The following is an 8,068-nucleotide window of genomic DNA, read 5'->3' as shown; positions in this document are numbered from 1 at the left end:
ACTATGTTAGCATTGGCTTCAATTAGTTTCACAATTAACATTCTCCCACTTGAAGCCAAATGAAGAATCATGAATTAAGTGGCATCGAGTCCTACCATTACTATACATAACTCATGTTTATTTCTTGGTAGAATCTTAGTGACCATATTAGCAAGGTTCCTATATGTATGGATCTTTTCTAAGAATAACTTCCCTTTCTCTAACACATGTCAAATCAAATGGTACCTTAAGTCAATGTTCTTAGTTTTTGAGTGAAATGTTGGGTTTTTCGCCAAGTGAATGGCACTCATACTATCAGAATATAGCACATACTTGTCCTTATTTATTCCTATCTCACCTAGGAATCATTGTATCCATACCATCTCTTTACAAGACTATGTTACAACTATGTACTCTACCTTTGTTGTAGAGAGAGATTCTATTATTTGTAGCCTTGACACCCAAGATACTGCTGCACCTAAAAATGTATACAAATAACATATAGTGGACTTTCTAGTGTCCATATCTCCAGCCATATCCTCTTCATATGTAAATCCTTCAAGCACAATCTCATTATGATGAAAAAGTAAACAATAATGACTAGGACACTTGAGATACCTCAAAATCCATTTTACTACTTGCCAATGTTGTTTGCCTCGACTAGCAAGGAACCTACTCACTACTACTGTTGAATATGAAATGTTTGGTCATGTACATATAATGGAATACATCAAGCTACCAACTGCTGAAGCATAAGGAATCCTTCTCATATCCTTCTTCTCCTTTCCATTAATAGGACATAACTTAGTACTCAACTTGAAGTGAGTTGCAAGGGGTATACCAACTAGCTTGGAATCCTTCTTATTAAACCTATCAAGCACCTTCTTGATATATTTTTCTTATGACAACCTATTGTAGTGGCTACAACCACCCTCCAAATTTTTTTCCTTAGCTTCATTTTGGAGCCTCCTTACCAACCATCCTTAGCAACATGTCTTTAACTGTCAAGTACATATGCTTCAACTAATTTTCAGTGGCTTGCCAGCCTGTGCATGTCAGTTTTCTTCACACCCTTCATAGGCTGCCATCCCGGACTTGGGTTATTTGGCGCTGAGCAGATCCCCCAGAAAATTCCATAATTCTGGAGTGGAACCAACCTTCCCTCTGAAAATTGTGCAAATTTGTTGGGCTTCCCACTCACCTCCATAATGGCACATAGCTTCCCATAAAAAATTGCACAATATAACCTAACACTTGGTCTCAACCCAAAAATTGCGCAATTTTGGGAGACAGTAACCTTCTAACCCCATAAATTGCGCAATCCCTCAGGGACAGCCAACCCAACTCAGCTCAAAAACTGTGCAAATCCCTCTCCCAGGCTTGCAGGTTGTTGCATATGCCTTTAGGTCGATCGGTTCCCTCCGGGACCCAGAAAACCTGATTTGCATGAATGGGCTACTTTTCCAGGAATAACAAAAAGAAACATGCACAAAGCATCCCTAGATTTTAGGGATCTATTTTTAGCAGCTAGAGGTGCCATGCAAAGATCGTTTTAGAAACTACCCCCAAGTGTCACTTTTCCCTAGATTTGTGGCATGCGCGTCACGAGCCTCAAACTTATTTATTTGACACTGCAGAGCTTATTATTCACATCGATATTGTAGCTTTGACATCTCACATCACATCTGGGAGTCGTTGGCACGTTCATCTCAGCTTTTTCTAGGTAAGTCCGCTTTACATGTCTTGTAAACATTTCTATCTCTTTTTGTGTTTTGTCTTGTGTGAGTGTTGTATGCTTGATTTCACAGTAACTACATTGCATTACTTATTTTTCTTCTTTAGTCGTCAGCCAACTGTTGGCGCTTTTGAAGGAAATCATCGATGTAACTCTGCTTATATGCCGCTATAATATCGTGGGCCTTCGCCGCCTTGGATCTCAACTTCTCCCCTTCCTCTCCAGTCATTACCATAGTTAGCACTGTAGATAATTTTTCTCTCAGAAAAGAGCCATCGTCTCCTCTTTCTATTTCAATCCCTGCCTTCAATTCCACAGCTATTAGCCGAGCATTCAAATCATGGTCAATTTGAATAGGGAGCAAAATGAGGGGTATTCCGAAGCTCAGTGACTCCATGGTGGAACTCAATCCACCGTGACTCAGAAACCCACCAACCGAGGGATGCGAGAGGATTCGTAGCTGTAGTACCCAGCCCTGGATGATGAGTCCACGTTGATGGGTTCGAGTGTCATATCCCTCCAGAAGGTCGTCTCGATCACCATCGGAATACGGCGGAAAACGAAGACACCAGAGGAACGGGAGCCCACTTGATTCCAAGCCTAGCGCCAGCTCCTGAATTTGGTGTTCCGAGAGAAATACCTCACTGCCGAACGACACAAAAACGACCGACGCCGCCCTCTGCTGGTCGAGCCATTGCAACATATCGGAGCGGTCGCCTCCGACGGCGGCGGGCTGGACAACTGGTGTAAGAGGGCCGACAGAAAACACTGGTTTTCCGATGGTGTCTTGGAAATAACGAATATACTTATTTTCTTCATTTAACCACCCAATAAGCTTGACTAACATGGCTGGGTATTGTTGCGTTCAAAAGTAAAAGATCCCGAACCTCGTATGGCCTGACAATGATGGCAGAAGAGGGAAACCCAATGGGCAGCGCCGCCAACTCCTCCATAGTTATTTATGTGTTCCTGAATTTTTCTTCAGAAGATTCATGCATTTGGTTCCATAATTTAAAAGGGTGAAAGATGCAAGAGCAGAATGCAGTGGGAAACATGCAGAAATAAATGGCCAGAACACGCATCTCTACAGCTACTCTCTGTGCCCAATATTGCACGAAGTCATGGATGAGATAATCCCAAGAAAGCTACCCCAATAGCCTTCAAAACGGCTTCTCCATGACGTCCATAGCTTTCTTCAACAAAAGCGTCATTTCTATTGGAATGTCTGTAATGCATTCTGCTCTAGTATTCAGTCCCTCTGTGGGCAGTAATGGCAGTTCCAGCATATCGATCTAGCCTAGACACTCCCCAAGTTGTAAGGACTACTTGATTCTAGAAATGTTAAGAGGCGTGGAGAGAAAGGAGACCGTGTGGCCGTGGCTTGCAAGAGACTTTGAAAGCTCTAAGAAAGGATTTATGTGGCCCTGCGCCAACCATGGAAATACCAGAAAGTGAAGCTTCTTCTCGCAATTATGACTGTCCATCACAAACCCTCCTTGTACGGAATGGAATGGATGTATTCTTTGCTGCGATGAACGTCAAAATAAATGGATCGATCTTTTAAAATGAGCCATGGCCTAAATTCGAAATCAGACTTATTAAATCTGACTCCTTGAAGTATTTTTATGCTATTCTACGATGGTAGATATTAAGCATCAATGACAGAACTCCACAAATGGACCCTGGAATCATAAGTTATAAAAAATTGGAGTTTCCCTTTGAAGCTGAAAGCTAAGGCATAAATGCCTTAAGAAGAAATCCTGCAAATTGGGGATTGGAGGTCCTAGGGCACAACACATGTTACAACAGATGAAAATAGTTGATGTGTGATCAATGATCATGTATATCAGTGATCAGAGGACCAAGGCATAGTGAAAAAGTACATATTGGCGGTTTTAGCAATCTCACATATCAACGATCGCAAGTAGTGGAGGACTAGTAGTCAGGCAAGGCATACCAGAAATCAACAATTGTTGATATCGCAAATCAATAATCAGAGGTCCTGGCAGTCCGTAAATGACCACCATAAATAAATTGTCGGGAAAAAGAGGAAATGATGAAAAATGTCAGGAGTGCCTCGGAAACCGTGACAAAGGAAATCAACACAAGGGGCAGGCGGGCTTTATCTCTCTCCTCTAGGGGGCCACATGGTGGAATATTATTGGGTTTGATAAAGACACAATAGCCCTGATGTCACACAACGTGGAGGTACAAAGGACACGTGGCATGTTGATCTAGCACTTTCTGGGGTCCTATGGGCACATATCTGGGTGACATGTCCTACCCCTCAGGGAGCAACACATGGCATTGATGACATCACCAATCGACGATCAATGGTCAGGGGTAGCAGCATATTATGCATAAAAAATAATTCATCGTTGGCGAACCTCTGATTGGGGGGCTCCGATATAAGGTTTGGTCCCCAGTCACATAAAATGCCAAAGAACCAAGGGCTAATGCACGAAGGGTGTTTGGTGATTACATGTTTTTATAAGTCAAACAAACAACACTGCTCAGAAACTGCTGATGTGCTGATTACGATATCCTTAGTGGGACGAATTGGCGATCAATGCTCACAATATTGCAAAGGTGGTCGAGTGGAAGGATTGATGACTTTGCCAATTTGTGTGATTTCTTTTAATAAAGGAATGAGTCTCTTGGACACGCGTTCAAAGGCCCTAGTTCCTGAGGACTAAGCTTCTGGTCATAACCCCCAGTCATATGATGAAAAAGGGGGTAGGGGCTCAAATTAAAAAGCGTTAAGATGGATTAGAAAGCACTTTTCTATGAGGTATTTTAATATAAAAATCCCGATGAAAGAGACCCGGGATAAGGTAATGCAGAGCTTTAAAGACATAGTGGGTTGACAGTTGAAGCATTTAAGAAGGATATGAAGCATTCATAAATTGACATGGGCTGACCCTATAAAGCCCCTTGTGACAATAAATCAAAGTCAACACAGACAAAGTAAATGAATGTATGGAGGCTCTGGAGGAGTTAATGATTCATCGTGGAGCTCCATGCAGAGGGAAGATGAAGTATTACCTAGATGTCCATTGTTTATGTACTTTGACATGAAACGCATAGTGGAACCACTCCCAACTATGGAGAGTGAGTGATTCAAGCAGTAAAGGTAGAACTGATAGGAACACATCGAATACTAGATGAGGAAGACCATGGTCAAGTAGTGACCTGATCAAAGGCAATCCCAGGGATTGGTATGGAGATAGTTTTTTGAAATTTCATCTAATTTGTTGACCTATTTTGTTTTTATGTACCTTATTGCAATTTAATGGAACTTAATTAAATCCTTGTAGTCATTTTTTGGCCACAGAGCCCTCCTACGCCAAGAAAACTAATCAATTTGATGGATGAGGCTTGGTTGATATATTTTGTTGTAACTATTGTTCAACTCTCCCCTCTCCAGATAAATAGGAGGAAGCAACACTTCACAAAGTTTCATAATTTTTGGAAAGAAATTCTTGAGTGGACCCTTTTCGTGTTTGACAAAGGCATTGTATGAACATTGATGTATGCACTCTATAAGATAATTTAATGGAAGACTTGGGGTGATTCGAACTCCTTGATTTCCAGTAGTTCTTATTTCTTAGTATTTCCATATTTGTTTGACATTCTCCTCAAATTTCATGTAAGTAGCAACTAGATATATTTCCATTATATGCAGATTCATTTCGGTCAAGTCTTTGAGAAAGAATGCCTATATTGATGTGGTGATAAGGTCTTTAAAAAGAGCTCCATGCATCTCATCATCTCATAAAAATTTCATTATGTTAGGGTCCTATAATAATAGGATTCATAATTTTGAATTAGCTATGGTTAGTCTTGTAATATTGTACATACTTTTGCTTTCTGCAACATGTTTTCCAATATTAAAAATAAAAAATGTAAAGAGGGTAAGTCCTAAAAGAATAATTGAAGCACTAAAAGAAAGAAAAAGATCAAAAAAGTATAAAATTTGAACCCCACAAAAAGAGATAAGAATAGATCATGAAAGTGTGCAAATTCAAATGCCGCTACTTTTTACTTTACTTTGCAAAATAATATTATGTGGAACCTGTCAGAAATGCCACAATCCATGATGGTCAAAGTAATTTAAACTTGATTCATTCATGATTTAAATTTCATGTTGATAGATAGAGAATACAGATCTACCAAAATTGTTTAATCTTAGCAGATCAATAGTTAGGTAGAGAATAATAATGATCCCATCAATTTAATATGAGCCATTGGAAGTTATAAGGTTAAAATTATATAGTTTGTTTATCAAATAAAAAGAGATGAAGGGTCAGCAAGCTCAAATGCACCCAATGAATGAAGAGAAAATGCTAGGGTAAATAAAGGGTAGGTAGAAGAAGTTTTGCAAGTGCCAAAGGTTGCTGAGTCAAAAGCACTTTCATCATGCTTAATCCTATGTTTCATGTGCAGGAGGAATTGTCACAGAGAAAAGACATTCACTAAAGCTTATTTACTAATTTCCCCTCACTTCACTAGACCCCGACATACTTAGTTTATTAATTTCCCATCATTACCCCTTCATTACTTTTCATCCCCTAATGTTGTCCCCTTCTTAGTTCCAAAGCACCCCTTCCCTCTTCATTTTCCCATGTAAAAACATGTTCCCTTCATCTTGACCTTTCTTCCCTTTGTTTCACACATTTCCCTAGACATTACCCTTTAAAAATCGTCCCCCCTTCCCAAAATCTATTTCCCTAGTGTGAAACCCATTCCCATCACAAATAATACATTCCCCCCTTATTAATTTCCCTTTTTCCCCTTAAAAACCCATTAAACCCCTTTATCCTAAGTTATTTCCTAAAACTATACCCCCGCTTTATGTATTTAAAGTCCCCCACATTATAATTCCCTGACACCCTTTTAACTCACCAAACCTTGGTGTATAGTTAAAACCTCTACCATATAACCCATGGTCCCCACCTTTTATTAACCCATTGCTTATATTAAAATCTCGTGATTACTTTTCAATTAATCACATTTCATTGTAATTAAACCCCGGGCCCCACCAACCACATCCCAACTCCATCCGTGCAACTTCGTCATGCGATAGCCGTCCAATATCCCACCTCTATATCCAACGACGTATATCAATTTTGCATAGTTTCATCATATCACAGTTAAAGGTCCAAGAGCATGCGAGATTCACGGTTCTAGCCGAGCACTGCTTTGCTACATGGCGGCACTAGGTTATATCGCGTGCTCACGAAAAATATGCCCTCCACCCAAAAGCATTGCGATATCGCATAAAACCACTTCCCCTTGTAAAACAAAACTATCCATTTTTCATTTACCAAATCTCGTGCCAAAATGTGACTGTTGCTGGTTAAAAGGCAAAAAAAACCCCATTTTTCCTTTTTCACTCATTTTCGCTGCAAAAGCCTTATTTAACCAATTTTGAAACCTTGAACCTCTGCGCAACCATTTTAACCACCTTTTGCAACCAGAAGATGCTCTAGACACCAAATTGAAGCAACAAATACATAATTGAAGCCTCAAAAACCTCTGTTGCCACCACAGAACCCTGTCTACACACTAAATCGTCATTTTCCAGGTATTCTTGAAAGAACCAGAATGACCTTGTAAATTTAAGCTATGCACAGTAATTATTAAAAAGGTTAATTAATTAAGTTAACTAAAAAACCTTGCTAAACTGAAGAAAATCTTACTATGCATCCAAAGCCCTTTTCTAGATATTGTAATTACCCTCATGACTGTTCCAGAGCTTTTGACCTTAGTCCTAAAGCTAAAGAAAAAGTAATTTAGTTGAATAAACTACATTATGGCTTCCCAAAGCACTTTGGATGTAAGTCCCCTAAAAACCCCTCACCTAGATATTGACCACCTCCCATTATGTTATATTTTAAGCTTCTGTGATAGTTTTCTGCAGTGGCATGATCCGGATTATCCACAGTTTTGTGTTCATTCTGTCAACGTTTCAAACCCCAAAGGGGGTCCATCATCAGGACTTAAATTAGATAGAATATGAATGAAAGTTCTTTGAGAGAAGAGTCTTTCGACCTGAGTATAAATAAACCTAGATCCCTAATTTTTTTAAAGAAGCCGACACTTATATATGATTTCTTATTTATTTTTATTTTTATTATTATTATTTTTATTTATTATTATTTTATTTTTATAATAATAATTTTATAATAATTTCTAATTTAGTTTATTAATTATTTAATCCAGATTATTTAGCTTTAATTATTCCAATTGTTTTACCTAGTACCTAAAAGTATTTTAATTGATATACTTAATTCATAAATTAGTTTAATTAATTAATTTATTTTATAATTCTTTCTATTTTTTTTATTTTTA

At 38.7% G+C, this 8,068-nt stretch overlaps 1 pseudogene; it reads right to left on the bottom strand.

Annotated features, from left to right (window-relative positions):
- Positions 1-1,817: 1,817 nt before the first annotated feature.
- LOC149244164 (cyanidin-3-O-glucoside 2-O-glucuronosyltransferase pseudogene) lies at positions 1,818-2,561 on the bottom strand (annotated as a pseudogene).
- Positions 2,562-8,068: the final 5,507 nt, after the last annotated feature.

The sequence above is a fragment of the Pinus tabuliformis genome, chromosome 8, assembly GCF_031772625.1.
Source record: "Pinus tabuliformis cultivar Carrire ecotype Pingquan chromosome 8, CPIR1, whole genome shotgun sequence".
Classification (NCBI taxonomy): domain Eukaryota; kingdom Viridiplantae; phylum Streptophyta; class Pinopsida; order Pinales; family Pinaceae; genus Pinus; species Pinus tabuliformis.
The sequence above is the reverse complement of the archived record's forward strand: the minus strand, read 5'-3'. Positions and strand labels throughout refer to the sequence as shown.